Below are 21,836 nucleotides of genomic sequence, written 5' to 3' on the forward strand. Positions count from 1 at the left end.
GACGATTTTGTCTATAATCACCCTCTCTTTGGTCAGCATGCTTTGACGTGGCGGAGATTTATAGATGATATTTTTTGCCTCTGGAATGGTCCCCTTGAAACTTTGATTCAGTTCAATGAACACATAAATGGCATCTGGCCGGAGCTAAAGTTTACCCTGCAGTATAATTCGGCACAAATCAATTTCCTGGACACCCTGATCTGCAAGGATACACGGGGTTCTTTGAGCATAGACCTCTTCACCAAACCAACCGACAGAAATAGTTTACTACCTTTCAACAGTTGCCATCCACCGGCAATTAAAAACTCAATTCCAAAATCACAGTTCAGCAGAGTTGATAGAATTGTCTCAGATACTACCACTAGGAATTTGAGAAAATCTGAGATGGAGACCAAGTTCATAGATAGGACTGTCATTGGGTAACCCCTAACAAAAGCGAAAAATAACACTAGTTCAATTAGGAGGAATGATACCACGAAACGCATACCTTTTGTTAGTACGTTCCACCCCTTTTCACAACTGGCACAGTCTGTTATCAGACGGCACTGGAACTTGTTAACTCGCAGTTATCCCAACATCCCTGAATTTCAGGTCCCCTATCTTCCTTGTTATCGCTGCCCCCGAAACATTAGAGACAAACTTGTCAGAGCAGATCTAGGGTCCAGAATTGTAGTCCCCAAACAAACATTTCTCCGCACACCCCGATTAGGCACTTTTCTCTGCCTCAGTTGCCTCCAGTGCAGCAATGTTCAAAAGGGCCCAAAACTCTTTCACCCTCAATCAGGTGCAGGGATACCAATCAATGGATTCTGTACCTGTGAATCATCATACGTGATATATGTCATCAAATGCCCTTGCGGCCTGGCATATGTGGGAGAGACAACACCACCGGTCAAATCTAAGATCAGGACCAAGAAAACTCATCTCCCCCTTCCTTTCCATTTCCATGACAAGAACCATAATATCTCACAATTGAGGTTCCAGATAGTGGAACAGGTAGAGGCATTAATAGGGTAAAATTACTGAAGAAAAGAGAGGCCTATTGGATTTTTACATTACAAACTCTGGAACCCAGAGGCCTCAGCAGGGACCATGATGTGGCCGCCTTTTTATGATTACATAGCAGTGTAATCGTGGTTTTCATATTGCATGTGTAACCGGCTATTTTGACTATTGGCTGAGTAGTATAAGAATTGTCTGTGTATGTTTTGACAAATTTCAGGATTGTCACTAACTCTTCTATTTTCCGTTTCTCTAGAATCGTTAGAACCACCTTATCACCATATACTGGGCACGTCCGGCTATTCGATGGTAACCCATCACCTACTCCTATTAATTATCTAACTTCGTGGTGATTTTCTTCTTTTTTCTCTCCAGTTGTAGCTCACATAGCCTCCCCACCAATACCTTCAGTCCATTGTACCTGGTTATTATCCATTTCAACCTATTTCATTCTTTTATTCGCAGCATTCACATCCATACCCTTAGGCCTCTTAACACTTCTGTCATGTCCCATGACTTGGAAAATCATTTAATATTTGCATTGTTTGTGTTGTATCCCTGTTGCTAGGCAGAAGTTTGCCTTTCCCTGTATTTTGTCCCAACTCTCTCCCTGTAGTCCTGTGATGTATGTTTGTTCCCTCCCTTATTCTCCATTTTGTGATCGTCCCTCCATCTGTATGCATCCTGTTACATGTCCTCTGAAGAATATTCCTTTTTACCTGCTGCTTTCATCATAATACAAGAATTTCAGTTAAAGCATCCCTCTTTTCCTGGAGTCTTCTTACATGAGATCGTGGCTGAGTTAAGCTGTCTGATTAATCGGTATGAACGTGAGTACAGGTCGATACGGAAGGGGCCCAGAAAGAGAGGTCTATCCAGGCACCATATGTTCTACATATCCATGGTCAGAATAACTTCAGTTATTTGCATCAGTTAAAATCCGCCAAAAAGGCAGAGAAGCGGATCCGATCTCAACTGATGTGAACGGAAGGCACAGGATCCGTTTTTAGACGGATCCTGAAAATGAGGAAATTTAAAGGAATCGCTGGCGAGAGAGGGAGAGAGATTGAGAGATTTTGGGGTTAATTCACTGTCTGGAGGATCCGCCGGCCAAAAAAACGTTGCAAGCTCCGTTTGGAAATCTTTGAGGATGTTGACGGACACTAACATTGTGGCGGATCCTCAAAAAAACGGATGCAACGGACGGTGATCAGTCAGGATCCGCCAATAATGAAAGTCAATGGGGAAAAAAACGGATCCGCAAAGAAAAAAAGGCGGATCCGTTTTTTTCCAAAATTGGCGGATCTTGACTGATTGTCAAAAACGGAAGTGTGAAAGAGGCCTAAGACAGAGAGATATCCTCTGCCCCCACACTCATCACAATAGCCTGACCACATATACTCCTGGCTCAGCAACACATTGGCATGACATTCCCAAGGAGGTTTATCCCCTTCTCATAGTGACCTGAGTCTCCATTGCACTGCCTCCTACTCTCTCACAGCGCTGGACACTGAGGTCCACAGCGTCTGCTTCACCTCCTCTCAGCCCCCGGTCACATGACCGCTGGTTTACACCGCATTCCCATGGAGACGTTCCTCTCACTCCTTCCACAGGGGGATGACGTTTAGGGCACAAGCGCCGCCCTCTACCGGCCCCCCCCGTTACATCATGGCCCCCCCCTCCTTCTTTCTCCCCTTACTTGGACACAGCTATCACACGGGCGCCGCCCCATAATTAACATCCTGATCATGTGACCGCCCTCCTGGGGCCGTGATAGGCTATCATTCTCCACTTATACACTGCAATACAGCGTCTCTCATACCGGCGGCAGCACGTGCGTCCTGCTACAGACCACGGGAACGTTTTTACGAGATCGGCTCATGTCTCGCTGGTTCTCAATCACATTGACAGCATTTTCTCATTTTCGGCAGCGCTGTCCCTCTGCCCCCTCAGCGCTTCTCCCGGTGGCGCCTCCCTGGGCAGCACAGGCCATTTGGAGAATCACAGCTGACTCTCGCTCTCCCAGATAGCATTAGGGCACCACTATTGCACCGACTCGGGCCTTTTGCTTCTGCTTTCTTCTCTTTCTAGCACCCAGTTGTGGACATTCCTGCGTCACAAACAATACAGGAGAGTTTCCTGGATATATTACCGGTGATTTCACACTTCTTTATACAGTGTTCTCCTCACATCCTTTGTCCTCAGGGCTGCTCATACCTTCTACATGTTTCAATTACAGTGCAAATGTCTGGACACCCACACCAATCATTGGATCTACCGCTCCCTGTATAACCCAAGGTGTCAAACCCGAGGGTCTGGTGATTTCCTGCATGAAGGGGTAATTCAGTTCACATTATGTGCATCTCCTCAGCCTCTTTACACACATTTACACTCTTTTTTATCATCCTCAGTAGCTGCTGCTTCCCAGACGTCTGTTTCTCTACATTATTAATGAATAGACCCAGGTATTAATTGACTGTTTTGGACTTTTTCTCCTTCCTCATTCACATAACATCACCCAATATGTTTATGTGCCATAGTCACTCACCGTCTTCTTCTTTTTTTTTTCCAGTACTGAAGAGCGCCTACTTATGACAGCGGTTCTTTAATAATAATATATGGAATTTCCCATTACAGTTCCTCTCAGGTACCTGTCTTGCACTCATTCCTGTCGGCTATCACCTTTCATGTGGTATTGCACATCCAGTAGCACCAGCCGACCACGAATCTCACTGTATCCTTTACTGACCAGTGTCACACTTGTTTGTTTTCAACCTCCTAGGGCACGTCTTTTACATATGTTCCTTACATACCATCACAGCACGGACTCTCTATCACCGCCCATGGAACCTGTGGAGTCTCACTAAGCTCACTTGAACCTTGTCTCAGGATTCGCTATTTCAGTATTTATCTAGTCACCGACCTTTCGTCTAAACTTTACATGATGTTCTTACAGTCATTATCAGCATCCTGTTGCTCAGATATTTGTTAGATACTTATTTGTTCACTAACCATACTGTCTTGTCTTCTTGTAAACTCATTCTACTTAAAACCAACTGTGAAAAAATTCTGTTTCTGATGAAGGTCAATTGTATGACCGAAAACGTTCAAAGAAGTAAAAGAAGTATATTTAACTGGATGCCTTTTACAATAAAGGAACTGTCAAATCAATTTTTCTTTTGAGTGCCAAGTTTTTGTACTACATTGCCCCTCACTGTGAACAGCTTTCTATGTGTACAGGCCTAATTTATAGATGTGACTTGGAGATCGGATTTCTAGACCAGCCTCTCATGTTAATATTCTAATTGCTGGTTTGTGACTGGAGCATGGCTATTTTACCAATGAACACATTATTTTATTTGAACACTATTTGTGTGACCTTCCTCATAGATAGATAGTGTCAGGCTGCAGTTGGCGTCTCTCCATTAAAGGCACTAGAAGGTGTGAGATGTTTCCACTTTATGAGTTCTCAGGAAATCCCCTGGGGTTGGGACCAGAAAGACTGTCTCTTTCTCAGGATAACATATTCTGTGAGATTTGCAGAGACCTGCAGTCTACGGACAGATGTTAATTACTGCTGGTCATACATTCATACAGACACATATTTCACTACAGAGGGTTATTCTCAGGTAGTGAATGGGCCACACACATATATACATAGGATGCGACCCTCTGGTCACCAGGCCTTGTACCTGAGTGTACTGTCATCTTCATACGCTTGTCGTTAACTCCTCTGTGCGTGACACAGGTGGGGCAGTCGGCTCTGAAGTCATAGCCGCCATTATCCCGGCGGGACAGTGGAAGGATGAGACCCTGTAATGTCACCATCTTGGGTCCAGTGCTGGGACTCTACTATGCGTCATCTGCCTATTATGTGGTTCAATATAGTATGGCCGCACTCTGGTGCCCTCACCCTGTGTTGTCTGAGTAGCGTTATGCCCACTTTAAAAGGAGAACGAGCGTTCGGTGAGACGATCCCTGGTCCATGCGGTTTTCGGCTAGTGGACCGGTGCGCCTGCTGAAACCCCGTGTCTCCACAGGGTATATATAACACCGGTATAGCGGGGTGTATATATAACACCAGTATAGGGGGGTGTATATATAACACCGGTATAGGGGGGTGTATATATAACACCGGTATAGGGGGGGTGTATATATAACACCGGTATAGGGGGGTGTATATATAACACCGGTATAGGGGGGTGTATATATAACACCGGTATAGGGGGGTGTATATATAACACCGGTATAGGGGGGTGTATATATAACACCGGTATAGGGGGGTGTATATATAACACCGGTATAGGGGGGTGTATATATAACACCGGTATAGGGGGGTGTATATATAACACCGGTATAGGGGGGTGTATATATAACACCGGTATAGCGGGGTGTATATATAACACCGGTATAGGGGGGTGTATATATAACACCGGTATAGGGGGGTGTATATATAACACCGGTATAGGGGGGTGTATATATAACACCGGTATAGGGGGGTGTATATATAACACCGGTATAGGGAGGTATATATATAACACCGGTATAGGGGGGTGTATATATAACACCGGTATAGGGGGGTGTATATATAACACCGGTATAGGGGGGTGTATATATAACACCGGTATAGGGGGGTGTATATATAACACCGGTATAGGGGGGTGTATATATAACACCGGTATAGGGGGGTGTATATATAACACCGGTATAGCGGGGTGTATATATAACACCGGTATAGGGGGGTGTATATATAACACCGGTATAGGGGGGTGTATATATAACACCGGTATAGGGGGGTGTATATATAACACCGGTATAGGGGGGTGTATATATAACACCGGTATAGGGAGGTATATATATAACACCGGTATAGGGAGGTGTATATATAACACCGGTATAGGGGAGTGTATATATAACACCGGTATAGGGGGGTGTATATATAACACCGGTATAGGGGGGTGTATATATAACACCGGTATAGGGAGGTGTATATATAACACCGGTATAGGGGGGTGTATATATAACACCGGTATAGGGGGTGTATATATAACACCGGTATAGGGAGGTGTATATATAACACCGGTATAGGGGGTGTATATATAACACCGGTATAGGGGGGTGTATATATAACACCGGTATAGGGGGGTGTATATATAACACCGGTATAGGGGGGTGTATATATAACACCGGTATAGCTTGGTGTATATATAACACCGGTATAGGGGGGTATATATATAACACCTGTATAGGGGGGTGTATATATAACACTGGTATAGGGGGGTATATATATAACACCGGTATAGGGAGGTGTATATATAACACCGGTATAGGGGGGTGTATATATAACACCGGTATAGGAGGGTGTATATATAACACCGGTATAGGAGGGTGTATATATAACACCGGTATAGGGGGGTGTATATATAACACCGGTATAGGAGGGTGTATATATAACACCGGTATAGGGGGGTGTATATATAACACCGGTATAGGGGAGTGTATATATAACACCGGTATAGGGGGGTGTATATATAACACCGGTATAGCGGGTTGTAAATATAACACCGGTATAGGGGGGTGTATATATAACACCGGTATAGGGAGGTGTATATATAACACCGGTATAGGGGGGTGTATATATAACACCGGTATAGGGGGGTGTATTTATAACACCGGTATAGGGGGGTGTATATATAACACCGGTATAGGGGGGTGTATATATAACACCGGTATAGCGGGGTGTATATATAACACCGGTATAGGGGAGTGTATATATAACACCGGTATAGCGGGGTGTATATATAACACCGGTATAGCGGGTTGTAAATATAACACCGGTATAGGGGGGTGTATATATAACACCGGTATAGGGAGGTGTATATATAACACCGGTATAGGGGGGTGTATATATAACACCGGTATAGGGGGGTGTATTTATAACACCGGTATAGGGGGGTGTATATATAACACCGGTATAGGAGGGTGTATATATAACACCGGTATAGGGGGGTGTATATATAACACCGGTATAGGGGAGTGTATATATAACACCGGTATAGGGGGGTGTATATATAACACCGGTATAGGGGGGTGTATATATAACACCGGTATAGGGGGGTGTATATATAACACCGGTATAGGAGGGTGTATATATAACACCGGTATAGGGGGGTGTATATATAACACCGGTATAGGGGAGTGTATATATAATACCGATATAGGGGGGTGTATATATAACACCGGTATAGGGGGGTGTATATATAACACCGGTATAGGGGGGTGTATATATAACACCGGTATAGGAGGGTGTATATATAACACCGGTATAGGGGGGTGTATATATAACACCGGTATAGGGGGGTGTATATATAACACCGGTAAAGGGGGGTGTATATATAACACAGGTATAGCGGGGTGTATATATAACACCGGTATAGGGAGGTATATATATAACACCGGTATAGGGGGGTGTATATATAACACCGGTATAGGGGGGTGCATATATAACACCGGTATAGGGGGGTGTATATATAACACCGGTATAGGGGGGTGCATATATAACACCGGTATAGGGAGGTGTATATATAACACCGGTATAGGGGTGTGTATATATAACACCGGTATAGGGGGGTGTATATATAACACCGGTATAGGGGGGTGTATATATAACACCGGTATAGGGGAGTGTATATATAACACCGGTATAGGGAGGTATATATATAACACCGGTATAGGGGGGTGTATATATAACACCGGTATAGGGGGGTGCATATATAACACCGGTATAGGGGGGTGCATATATAACACCGGTATAGGGGGGTGTATATATAACACCGGTATAGGGGGGTGCATATATAACACCGGTATGGGGGGTGTATATATAACAGCGGTATAGGGAGGTGTATATATAACACCGATATAGGGGGGAGTATATATAACACCGGTATAGGGGGGTGTATACATAACACCGGTATAGGGGGGTGCATATATAACACCGGTATAGGGGGGTGTAAATATAACACCGGTATAGGGGTGTATATATAACACCGGTATTGGGAGGTGTATATATAACACCGGTATAGGGGCGTGTATATATAACACCGGTATAGGGGGGTGTATATATAACACCGGTATAGGGGGGATTTCGGATTCTCTCATTCTCGCATTCTCCGGTTTTCTGATTCTCCCGTTATCTGGTTCTCCCTTTCTCTGGTTCTCCCGTTATCTGGTTCTCCCGTTATCTGGTTCTCCCGTTCTCTGGTTCTCTGTTTTTCCCGTTCTCTGGTTCTCCCTTTCTCTGATTCTCCCGTTCTCTGATTCTCCCGTTCTCTGATTCTCCCGTTCTCTGGTTCTCCCGTTCTCTGGTTCTCCCGTTCTCTGGTTCTCCCGTTCTCTGGTTCTCCCGTTCTCTCGTTATCTGTTTTTCCCGTTCTCTGGTTCTCCCTTTCTCTGGTTCTCCCTTTCTCTGATTCTCCCGTTCTCTGATTCTCCCGTTCTCTGGTTCTCCCGTTCTCTGGTTCTCCCGTTCTCTGGTTCTCCCGTTCTCTGGTTCTCCCGTTCTCTGGTTCTCCCGTTCTCTGGTTCTCCCGTTCTCTGGTTCTCCCGTTCTCTGGTTCTCCCGTTCTCTCGTTATCTGTTTTTCCCGTTCTCTGGTTCTCCCTTTCTCTGATTCTCCCGTTCTCTGGTTCTCCCGTTCTCTGGTTCTCCCGTTCTCTGGTTCTCCCGTTCTCTGGTTCTCCCGTTCTCTGGTTCTCCCGTTCTCTGGTTCTCCCGTTCTCTGGTTCTCCCGTTCTCTGGTTCTCCCGTTCTCTGGTTCTCCCGTTCTCTGGTTCTCCCGTTCTCTGGTTCTCCCGTTCTCTGGTTCTCCCGTTCTCTGGTTCTCCCGTTCTCTGGTTCTCCCGTTCTCTCATTATCTGATTCTCCCGTTATCTGGTTCTCCCGTTCTCTGGTTCTCCCTTTCTCTCATTATCTGATTCTCCCGTTCTCTGGTTCTCCCGTTCTCTGGTTCTCCCGTTCTCTGGTTCTCCCGTTCTCTGGTTCTCCCGTTCTCTGATTCTCCCGTTATAAGGGGGTTTATATATAACACCGGTATAGGGGGGTGTATATATAACACCGGTATAGGGGGGTGTATATATAACACCGGTATAGGGGGGTGTATATATAACACCGGTATAGGGGGGTGTATATATAACACCGGTATAGGGGGGTGTATATATAACACCGGTATAGGGGGGTGTATATATAACACCAGTATAGGGAGTTGTATATATAACACCGGTATAGGGGTGTATATATAACACCGGTATAGGGGGGTGTATACATAACACCGGTATAGGGGTGTGTATATATAACACCGGTATAGGGGGGTGTATATATAACACCGGTATAGCGGGGTGTATATATAACTCCGGTATAGGGGTGTATATATAACACCGGTATAGGGGGGTGTAAATATAACACCGGTATAGGGGTGTATATATAACACCGGTATAGGGGGGTGTAAATATAACACCGGTATAGGGGGGTGTATATATAACACCGGTATAGGGGTGTATATATAATACCGGTATAGGGGTGTATATATAACACCGGTATAGGGGTGTATATATAACACCGGTATAGGGGGGTGTATATATAACACCGGTATAGGGGTGTATATAGAACACCGGTATAGGGGGGTGTAAATGCAACACCGGTATAGGGGGGTGTATATATACACAGTGTGCAGGAAACTAATGTGACTGGACGGAAACAACACCATTAATAAACCAGTCAGAGATCCGGTGTGTCCTACACAGCCATACTCATTACAAGGTATATACACCCAAGATATATATAAAAAAAAAAATGACCTCACTTACAATCAGCAGCTGGAATATTCAGGGTCTCAACACCTCGGCCTTTGGATGTAAAACAAATGACCCTGACTTTATACAAAGACTGAGAAATATAGACATTCAGATCCTCCTGGAAACATGGACCAGAGCCGAAGACGAATCTCTGGTGCCCATCGGATACAGGGAAATCTCTGTCCCTGCCCTGAAAAATATAAACATCAAACAGGGCCGGAGCTCAGGAGGAATACTGATCTGGCATAAAGAGGAGCTCCACCAGGACATCAAACCGGTGAAGAGAGGAGGCAGCCACATATGGATCAGGATCAGCAGCTCCATCCTCACCTCTCAGTCTGATGTCCACCTCTGCGCCACCTATATACCACCGCCAGAGTCACCCTACTTCAATCCAGACTGCTACGAGATCTTACAAAGAGAAGCCGCCCACTATCAGGGCCTGGGCAAAGTTCTCATCTTTGGAGACCTCAATGCAAGAACAGGGAGAGAAAACGACTTCCTGACCACGGACGGGAACATCTACATATTTGGAGCAGAGAATAACGGCCAAGACTCAGTAGTCACAGAGAGAAACAGCTATGACAGTACAGTCAACAAAAGTGGTAAAAAGCTCCTGAACGTATGCAGAAGTTTAGGACTTCATATTCTTAACGGACGAACCAAAGGAGACTCCTTAGGGAGGTGCACACTAAACTCCCATGTAGGGAGGAGTGTAGTAGATTATGCCATTACAGATATGAACCTGGCAGATATCAGCGCCTTCATAGTCTCCCCACAAACGCACCTGTCAGACCACAACCAACTTCTTCTGTACCTGAAATCTACAGAGAAACCATCCAATCAAAAGCCACAGCAGAGCGGCCTCTTCACCCGGCCTCCATCCTATAAATGGCACAAAACGTCGGCATTAAAGTATAAAGAGGTTCCCAGCAGACCTGAAATACAGCGGATGCTCCACCACTTCTACAACTACGAGTACCAGCCTAACCCAAAGGGAGTGAGTCAAGCTGCAAAATACCTCAACAATATATTCTATGCAATGGCCAGACTGTCCGACCTTAAAAAAGTCAACTACAAGAGACCAAAAGAAAAACAGATCAATGGATGGTTTGACAGAGAATGTAAAGCCGTACGGAAGACCCTGAGAACAGCCTCAAACAAGAAACACAGAGACCCCAACCACCCGGGTCTGAGGGAAGCCTATGAAACCATACAAAGGCAGTACAAAACCATCCTCAGGAGGAAGAAGCAGAGTTACATCTCCACCAAACTTAACCAACTCCAAGACGCCCTCCAAGACAACTCCTTCTGGGAACTATGGAACCACATGGGCACAAAAGACAAGAAAAACAACATCCATATCCAAAATGGCAACATCTGGCTCCAGTACTTCAGAGACCTCTATAAAGACATTCCGAAGGAAGAACTAAGCCAAGAACAGGAAAGCATAATGGCAAAACTAAAAGCAATGGAGGAAAAAGTAAAAAATTTCCAAAACCCCGTGGATGCACCTATTACATTACAGGAAGTAGCAGAGAGAATCTCTTCCATAAGATGTAGAAAAGCCGGTGGCCTGGATGGAATCCTACCAGAAATGCTGAAGTACAGCCCACCAGAAATACAGGCCGCAATGGTTAAACTCTTCAATATTGTGCTAAGTGCCGGCTACTTCCCTCCTACCTGGAATCAAGGCCTCATCACACCCATCCACAAGAATGGGGACAGGTATGACCCAGCCAACTACAGAGGAATATGTGTCAGCAGCAACCTGGGAAAACTGTTCAACAGCATCTTGAACAAGAGGATCCTCAGTTTCCTCACCGAGCACAACGTCCTCAGCAAGAGCCAAGCAGGGTTCATGCCAAACCACCGCACTACTGACCACATCTACACCCTGCACAGCCTCATTCAGAGCCACGTCCACAATACAAAGAACGGGAAGATATACGCCTGTTTCGTGGACTTTAAAAAGGCCTTTGATTCGGTGTGGCACCCAGGCTTATTCCTGAAACTGCTGGAGAGCGGAATAGGAGGAAAGACCTATGATGTTATCAAAAGCTCCTACACCGAGAACCTCTGCAGTGTGAGTGTGAACGGCAGAAGAACGGCTTATTTCCAGCAGAGCCGGGGAGTCAGACAAGGCTGCAGCCTAAGCCCAACGCTCTTCAACATTTACATCAACGAGCTGGCTACCGCTCTGGAATCTTCCACAGCACCAGGTCTCACCCTCCACGACGTGCAGGTGAAATTCCTGCTGTATGCAGATGACTTGCTGCTTCTGTCACCAACCGAGAAAGGCCTCCAAGACAACCTGAAAATCTTAGAGAAATTCAGCTCCACCTGGGCTCTACCGGTCAACCTAAAGAAAACCAACATCATGGTGTTCCAGAAGAGAAAGAGAAAATCAGACCAGCACCCTTCATTTATCCTCAACAACTGCGCCCTTACAGGAACGGACAAATATACCTATCTGGGCCTAGAGATTCACCGATCAGGGAGCTTCAAACAAGCCATAGAGACCCTGAAAGACAAGGCATGCAAAACCTTCTATGCCATCCGAAGGAAACTCTACCATCTAAAGCCACCAGTGAGGGTCTGGTTAAAAATCTTCGATTCTATCATCGCCCCAATCCTCCTGTATGGCAGCGAAGTCTGGGGTCCTCACACCTACCCAGACTGGTCAAGGTGGGATTCAAGCCCAACAGAAATATTCCACCTGGAATTCTGCAAGCACCTTCTCCAAGTCCATCGGAGCACCTCCAACAGTGCTTGCCGGGCCGAGCTGGGCAGATTCCCTCTACACCTAACTGTTCTAAAGAGGGCACTGTCATTCCGGGCTCACCTACGTAGGAGCAATCCAAGCTCCCATCACCATAAAGCCCTGACACATGTAGGGGAAACAGAAAAACCAGGACCCTCGGAACAGCTCACCCAAACCCAACCTGACCAGAAAACCAATCACAACAACCTGACAAAAGCCGGAATCAGGAAGATGGTAGACGAAGGCCAGGAGAGGTACGTAAGTGACTGGAAGAACGACATCATCAGCTCACAGAAACTGACCATGTACCGGAGTCTACAGAGAGACTACAGACTGGCTCCATACCTGGAGAAACTCCAGGACCCCAAAGACCGCAAGATCCTGAGCCGGTATAGACTCAGTGCCCACAGTCTGGCCATCGAATCCGGCCGACACAGGCAGAGCTACAAGCCCAGGGAGGAAAGACTGTGCCAACACTGTGACCAGGAGGCCCTGGAGGATGAGACCCACTTCCTGCTACACTGCTCCAAGTACTCAGCAGTGAGGGACACTCACTTCAGGAGACTCTCACATCTCTTCCCGGATTTCACCACCATGAAGGAGGAAGAGAAAACATATATCCTGCTGGGGGAAGAAGAGAGAGCAGTGGAGATAGCAGCGCAATATGTGAACGAATGCCATAGACTGCGAGAAAGAGAACTCTGATATGCCATGGACTTCTATGGCCCCCACCCTGGATATGCCCCAATCCCCCATCCACCTTCCCTATGCCATGGACTTCTATAGCCTCATCCTGGATCTGCCCCCATGCCGCCATCCACCTTCCCTATGCCATGGACTTCTATAGCCCCAACCTGGATCTGCCCCATCCACCTTTCCTACAGCCCCTTCCCAACATCCCTACAGTCCCTATCCCTATTCCCTTCTGTACACCTGCTTTGGCAAAACTAATGTGTATTTAGTCCTGCCAATAAAGCTTCTTTGAATCTTGAATCTGAATCTTTGAATCTTTATATAACACCGGTATAGGGGTGTATACATAACACCGGTATAGGGGGGTGTAAATATAACACCGGTATAGGGGTGTATACATAACACCGGTATAGGGGTGTATATATAACACCGGTATAGGGGTGTATATATAACACCGGTATAGGGGGGTGTATATATAACACCGGTATAGGGGGGTGTATATATAACACCGGTATAGGGGGGTGTATATATAACACCGGTATAGGGGGGTGTATATATAACACCGGTATAGGGAGGTGTATATATAACACCGGTATAGGGGGGTGTATATATAACACTGTATAGGGGGGTGTATATATAACACCGTATAGGGAGGTGTATATATAACACCGGTATAGGGGGTGTATATATAACACCGGTATAGGGGGGTGTATATATAACACCGGTATAGGGGGGTGTATATATAACACCGGTATAGGGGGGTGTATACATAACACCGGTATAGGGGGGTGTATACATAACACCGGTATAGGAGGGTGTATACATAACACCGGTATAGGGGTGTATATATAACACCGGTATTGGGAGGTGTATATATAACACCGGTATAGGGGGGTGTATATATAACACCGGTATAGGGGGGTGTATACATAACACCGGTATAGAGGTGTGTATATATAACACCGGTATAGCGGGGTGTATATATAACACCGGTATAGGGGGGTGTATATATAACACCGGTATAGGGGGGTGTATATATAACACCGGTATAGGGGGGTATATATATAACACCGGTATAGGGGGGTGTATATATAACACCGGTATAGGGGGGTGTATATATAACACCGGTATAGGGGGTGTATATATAACACCGGTATAGGGAGGTGTATATATAACACCGGTATAGGGGGGTGTATATATAACACCGGTATAGGGGGTGTATATATAACACCGGTATAGGGGGTGTATATATAACACCGGTATAGGGAGGTGTATATATAACACCGGTATAGGGGGTGTATATATAACACCGGTATAGGGAGGTGTATATATAACACCGGTATAGGGGGGTGTATACATAACACCGGTATAGGGGGTGTATATATAACACCGGTATAGGGGGTGTATATATAACACCGGTATAGGGGGGTGTATATATAACACCGGTATAGGGGGGTGTATATATAACACCGGTATAGGGGGTGTATATATAACACCGGTATAGGGAGGTGTATATATAACACCGGTATAGGGGGGTGTATATATAACACCGGTATAGGGGGTGTATATATAACACCGGTATAGGGAGGTGTATATATAACACCGGTATAGGGGGGTGTATATATAACACCGGTATAGGGGGTGTATATATAACACCGGTATAGGGAGGTGTATATATAACACCGGTATAGGGGGGTGTATACATAACACCGGTATAGGGGGGTGTATATATAACACCGGTATAGGGGGGTGTATACATAACACCGGTATAGGGGGTGTATATATAACACCGGTATAGGGAGGTGTATATATAACACCGGTATAGGGAGGTGTATATATAACACCGGTATAGGGAGGTGTATATATAACACCGGTATAGGGGGTGTATATATAACACCGGTATAGGGGGTGTATATATAACACCGGTATAGGGAGGTGTATATATAACACCGGTATAGGGGGGTGTATATATAACACCGGTATAGGGGGGTGTATACATAACACCGGTATAGGGGGGTGTATACATAACACCGGTATAGGGGGGTGTATACATAACACCGGTATAGGGGGGATTTCGGATTCTCTCATTCTCGCATTCTCCGGTTTTCTGATTCTCCCGTTATCTGGTTCTCCCGTTCTCTCATTATCTGGTTCTCCCGTTATCTGGTTCTCCCGTTATCTGGTTCTCCCGTTATCTGGTTCTCCCTTTCTCTGATTCTCCCGTTATCTGGTTCTCCCTTTCTCTCATTATCTGGTTCTCCCGTTATCTGGTTCTCCCGTTATCTGGTTCTCCCGTTATCTGGTTCTCCCTTTCTCTCATTATCTGGTTCTCCCTTTCTCTGATTCTCCCGTTATCTGGTTCTCCCGTTCTCTGGTTCTCCCTTTCTCTCATTATCTGGTTCTCCCTTTCTCTCATTATCTGATTCTCCCGTTCTCTGATTCTCCCGTTCTCTGATTCTCCCGTTCTCTGGTTCTCCCTCTCTCTGGTTCTCCCGTTCTCTGGTTCTCCCGTTCTCTGGTTCTCCCGTTCTCTGGTTCTCCCGTTCTCTGGTTCTCCCGTTCTCTGGTTCTCCCGTTCTCTGGTTCTCCCGTTCTCTGGTTCTCCCGTTCTCTCGTTATCTGTTTTTCCCGTTCTCTGGTTCTCCCGTTCTCTGGTTCTCCCGTTCTCTGGTTCTCCCGTTCTCTGGTTCTCCCGTTCTCTGGTTCTCCCGTTATCTGGTTCTCCCGTTATCTGGTTCTCCCGTTATCTGGTTCTCCCGTTATCTGGTTCTCCCGTTCTCTGGTTCTCCTGTTTTTCCCGTTCTCTGGTTCTCCCGTTCTCTGGTTCTCCCGTTCTCTGGTTCTCCCGTTCTCTGGTTCTCCCGTTCTCTGGTTCTCCCGTTCTCTCGTTATCTGTTTTTCCCGTTCTCTGGTTCTCCCGTTCTCTGGTTCTCCCGTTCTCTGGTTCTCCCGTTCTCTGGTTCTCCCGTTATCTGGTTCTCCCGTTATCTGGTTCTCCCTTTCTCTCATTATCTGGTTCTCCCTTTCTCTGATTCTCCCGTTATCTGGTTCTCCCGTTCTCTGGTTCTCCCTTTCTCTCATTATCTGGTTCTCCCTTTCTCTCATTATCTGATTCTCCCGTTATCTGGTTCTCCCGTTCTCTGGTTCTCCCTTTCTCTTGTTCTCCCTTTCTCTGATTCTCCCGTTCTCTGGTTCTCCCTCTCTCTGATTCTCCCGTTCTCTGGTTCTCCCGTTCTCTGGTTCTCCCGTTCTCTGGTTCTCCCGTTCTCTGGTTCTCTGGTTCTCCCGTTCTCTGGTTCTCCCGTTCTCTGGTTCTCCCGTTCTCTGGTTCTCCCGTTATCTGGTTCTCCCGTTATCTGGTTCTCCCGTTATCTGGTTCTCCCGTTCTCTCATTATCTGGTTCTCTCGTTCTCTGGTTTTCCCGTTCTCTGATTCTCCCGTTCTCTCATTATCTGGTTCTGCCTTTCTCTTGTTCTCCCTTTCTGATTCTCCCGTTATCTGGTTCTCCCTTTCTCTGATTCTCCCGTTATCTGGTTCTCCCGTTCTCTGGTTCTCCCGTTCTCTCATTATCTGGTTCTCCCTTTCTCTTGTTCTCCCTTTCTCTGATTCTCCCGTTATCTGGTTCTCCCTTTCTCTGATTCTCCCGTTATCTGGTTCTCCCTTTCTCTGGTTCTCCCTTTCTCTCATTATCTGGTTCCCCTCTCTCTGGTTCTCCCTTTCTCTGGTTCCCCCTCTCTGGTTCTCCCTTTCTCTGGTTCTCCCTTTATCTGGTTCTCCCTTTCTCTCATTATCTGGTTCCCCTCTCTCTGGTTCTCCCTTTCTCTGGTTCTCCCTTTCTCTGGTTCTCGCTTTCTCTCGTTCTCCCTTTCTCTCATTATCTGGTTCTCCCTTTCTCTGGTTCTCCCTTTATCTGGTTCTCCCTTTCTCTCATTATCTGGTTCCCCTCTCTCTGGTTCTCCCTTTCTCTGGTTCTCCCTTTCTCTCATTATCTGGTTCTCCCTTTCTCTGGTTCTCCCTTTCTCTGGTTCTCCCTTTCTCTGGTTCTCCCTTTCTCTCATTATCTGGTTCTCCCTTTCTCTGGTTCTCCCTTTATCTGGTTCTCCCTTTCTCTCATTATCTGGTTCCCCTCTCTCTGGTTCTCCCTTTCTCTGGTTCTCCCTTTCTCTCATTATCTGGTTCTCCCTTTCTCTGGTCTCTGCTTCTCTGTTATCTCTTTCTCTTATATCTTGGTCTTTAGTTATCTCATGTTCTCTCTCTGAGTATCTCATCTGGCTCTCTGATTCTTTGGTTCTCTTGCTGTCTAATTCTTTCGTTATCTCGTTCTCTCATTCTCTAATGATTCTGGCTTTTCTATCATTATAAGCTACAAACTGGAATACATAATAATCCTATGAGATATTTCATTACCTGAGACACTAAAGAGTCAAAAGACCAAAAAGCGTTTGTATCTGTGATCACAGCGGTCACATTGGGGGCGCATTGTTATTGTCACGATTCCTCTCCTCAGAGCGCCTGGCACTCGGTGATAGACTATCCTACCCTGGGGCGTGCTCAGCTGTCTGTGCTTTGATTGACAGCTGGTTGACTTATCTGACTGGCAAGTGCAGAGATTTCCACAGGTGCTCCCTGTTAGTGGTACTTGCCCCGCTATTTAGGTGAGCTGTCTGACCCTGATCATTGCCAGTCAGAAGCTTGCTCTAAGCCCGTGCTCTCTGGTGTGTTCGCCTGTTCTCTTCGCTGTAAGTCCTGATCTTCTGCTGCTGACCTTTGCACCGTGTTCTGACTACCCGTTTGTTATTGCCCCTTTGCTTATCCGCTATTTCTCTGGTATTCTGACCCCGGCATGTGACCGGACTTACAACTTTGTATTTTCCCTTGGTTTACTACATGATATTTTGGTATTGACCCCGGAACGTCTGACTGCGCTGATTCACGGCCTGGCCGTGACCAGCATCACAGATATCATGAATAAATTATCAAAAACTACAAACAATTCAACAAAAGTAACAAAATACCCAAAATCCATTCAAAAACCTTGACACCGGAAACATTTTTTTTTTTGTAGATTTTTGTAATCAAGCCTCACTCTCTACAATGTGGGAAGTCTCACCTCTCTGACCGCCGGGCCTCATAACAGAGACTCACCTCTCTGACCGCCGAGCCTCATAACAGAGATTCACCTCTCTGACCGCCGGACCTCATAACAGAGACTCACCTCTCTGACCGCCGGGCCTCATAACAGAGACTCACCTCTCTGACCGCCGGGCCTCATAACAGAGATTCACCTCTCTGACCGCCGGACCTCATAACAGAGACTCACCTCTCTGACCGCCGGACCTCATAACAGAGACTCACCTCTCTGACCGCTGGACCTCATAACAGAGATTCACCTCTCTGACCGCCGGGCCTCATAACAGAGATTCACCTCTCTGACCGCCGGGCCTCATAACAGAGATTCACCTCTCTGACCGCCGGGCCTCATAACAGAGACTCACCTCTCTGACCGCCGGGCCTCGTAACAGAGATTCATCTCTCTGACCGCCGGACCTCATAACAGAGACTCGCCTCTCTGATCGCCGGGCCTCGTAACAGAGACTCACCTCTCTGACCGCCGGGCCACATAACAGAGACTCACCTCTCTGACCGCCGGACCTCATAACAGAGATTCACCTCTCTGACCGCCGGGCCTCATAACAGAGACTCACCTCTCTGATCGCCGGGCCTCATAAGAGATTCACCTCTCTGACCGCTGGGCCCCATAACAGAGACTCACCTCTCTGACCGCCGGGCCTCATAACAGAGATTCACCTCTCTGACCGCCGGACCTCATAACAGAGATTCACCTCTCTGACCGCCGGGCCTCATAACAGAGACTCACCTCTCTGATCGCCGGGCCTCGTAACAGAGATTCATCTCTCTGACCGCCGGACCTCATAACAGAGATTGACCTCTCTGACCGCCGGACCTCATAACAGAGACTCACCTCTCTGACCGCCAGGTGTCATAACAGAGATTCACCTCTCTGATCGCCGGGCCTCATAACAGAGACTCACCTCTCTGACCTCCGGGCCTCGTAAGAGATTCATCTCTCTGACCGCCGGACCTCATAACAGAGACTCACCTCTCTGACCGCCGGGCCTCATAACAGAGACTCACCTCTCTGACCGCCGGGCCTCATAACAGAGACTCACCTCTCTGACCGCCGGGCCTCATAACAGAGACTCACCTCTCTGATCGCCGGGCCTCATAACAGAGATTCACCTCTCCGACCACTGGGCCTCATAACAGAGACTCACCTCTCTGATCGCCGGGCCTCGTAACAGAGATTCATCTCTCTGACCGCCGGACCTCATAACAGAGACTCACCTCTCTGACCGCCGGGCCTCATAACAGAGATTCACCTCTCCGACCACCGGGCCTCATAACAGAGACTCACCTCTTCAACCCGCTGGGCCTCAATGCATAGACTCACCTCTCCGACTGTCTGGGCCTCATTACATAAACTCACCCCTCACTGACCTGCTGGGCCTCACAACAGAGACTCACCCCTCTGACCTGCCGGACCTCATTACATAGACTCACCTCTCCGACCGCCGGGCCTCATAACAGAGACTCGCCACTCCTCCGACCAGCAGGGCCTCATAACATAGACTCACCACTCCGACCAGCCGAGCCTCATAACAGAGACTCACCACTCCGACCAGCAGGGCCTCATAACAGAGACTCACCACTCCGACCAGCAGGGCCTCATAACAGAGACTCACCACTCCGACCAGCAGGGCCTCATAACAGAGACTCACCACTCCGACCAGCAGGGCCTCATAACAAAGACTCACCACTCCACCAACCGGGCCTCCTAACAGAAATTCACCTCTCTGACCGCCGGGCCTCATAACAGAGACTCACCTCTCCGACCAGCAGGGCCTCATAACAAAGACTCACCTCTCTGACCGCCGGGCCTCATAACAGAGACTCACCTCTCCGACCAGCAGGGCCTCATAACAAAGACTCACCACTCCACCAACCGGGCCTCATAACAGAGATTCACCTCTCTGACCGCCGGGCCTCATAACAGAGACTCACCTCTCTGACCGCCGGGCCTCATAACAGAGATTCACCACTCCGACCAGCAGGGCCTCATAACAAAGACTCACCACTCCACCAACCGGGCCTCATAACAGAGATTCACCTCTCTGACCGCCGGGCCTCATAACAGAGACTCACCTCTCTGACCGCCGGGCCTCATAACAGAGACTCACCACTCCGACTCGCTGCTCCTCATAACAGAGATTTATCTCTTCAACCTGCCGGGCCTCATAAGAGACTCAGCTACCCGACTCTCACGTCCTACCTCATATCCTACCTGCTAGTCCCAGAAACGGTTCTGTCACCCCTTAATTCAATGCCCATACAGATAGCTATGGTGTAGTAACTACTCACAAGAAAGCACTAAAATCCGCCCTGTGTACAGCACAACCTACAAGAAATGGAAGGGTCATATGTGGGAAGGGAAAGCAGTGGGAAGGAAAAGCTGTGGGAAGGGGCAGCAGTGGGAAGGAAAAGCTGTGGGAAGGGGCAGCAGTGGGAAGGGGCAGCAGTGGGTAAGGGCAACAGTGGGCAGGGGCAACAGTGGGAAAGGGCAGCTGTGGGAAGGGGCAGCTGTGGAAAGGGGCAGCTGTGGGAAGGGGCAGCTGTGGGAAGGGGCAGCTGTGGGAAGGAGCAGCAGTGGGAAGGAGCAGCAGTGGGAAGGGGCAGCTGTGGGAAGGGGCAGCAGTGGGAAGGGGCTGCAGTGGGAAGGGGCTGCTGTGGGAAAGGGCAGCTGTGGGAAGGGGCTGCTGTGGGAAAGGGCAGCTGTGGGTAGGGGCAGCTGTGGGAAGGGGCAGCAGTGGAAAGGGCAGCTGTGGGAAGGGCAGCAGTGAGATGGGGCAGCAGTGGGAAGGGGCAGCAGTGGGAAGGGGCAGCAGTGGGTAGGGGCAGCTATGGGAAGGGGCAGCAGTGGGTAGGGAAAACTGTGGGAAGAGGCAGCAGTGGGAAGGGGCAGCAGTGGGAAGGGTCAGCTGTGGGAAGGGGCAGCAGTGGGAAGGGGCAGCTGTGGGAAGGGGCAGCTGTGGGAAGGGGCAGCAGTGGGAAGGGGCAGCTATGGGAAGGGGCAGCTATGGGAAGGGGCAGCTGTGAGAAAAGAAAGCTGTGGGAAGGGGCAGCTGTGGGAAAGGACAGCATTGGGAAGGGGCAGCTGTGGGAAAGGGCAGCAGTGGGAAGGGGCAGCAGTGGGAAGGGGCAGCTATGGGAAGGGGCAGCTGTGAGAAAAGAAAGCTGTGGGAAGGGGCAGCTGTGGGAAAGGGCAGCAGTGGGAAGGAGCAGCTGTGAGAAAAGAAAGCTGTGGGAAGGATTGTCCGCCAGCAGTTGTTCCACTCATATTGTCGCACCCTTTGGCTGTGTGCACACGCTGCGGATTTGGCAGCGCGGATTTTGTAAAATCTGCAGGTGAAACCGCAGGTCCAAATACCTGCGATTTTACCTGCGGATTG

The 21,836-nt window shown here is 47.8% G+C and overlaps 1 long non-coding RNA gene across 3 annotated transcripts; it reads left to right on the forward strand.

Moving 5' to 3' along the window:
• Positions 1 to 1,375: 1,375 nt before the first annotated feature.
• LOC141054983 (uncharacterized) lies at positions 1,376 to 4,173 on the forward strand. 3 transcript variants are annotated; one of them, XR_012221452.1, is made up of 5 exons: positions 1,376 to 1,832; positions 3,242 to 3,340; positions 3,414 to 3,467; positions 3,575 to 3,736; positions 3,824 to 4,173. It is a non-coding gene; the product is annotated as an uncharacterized lncRNA (long non-coding RNA). The 3 variants fall into 3 exon arrangements; XR_012221451.1 differs by having other exon boundaries at positions 1,376 to 1,824; XR_012221453.1 differs by lacking the exon at positions 1,376 to 1,832 and adding an exon at positions 2,280 to 3,156.
• Positions 4,174 to 21,836: the final 17,663 nt, after the last annotated feature.

This window comes from Dendrobates tinctorius, unplaced genomic scaffold, assembly GCF_039654945.1.
Source record: "Dendrobates tinctorius isolate UK_male_01 unplaced genomic scaffold, ASM3965494v1 ptg000182l, whole genome shotgun sequence".
NCBI lineage: Eukaryota > Metazoa > Chordata > Amphibia > Anura > Dendrobatidae > Dendrobates > Dendrobates tinctorius.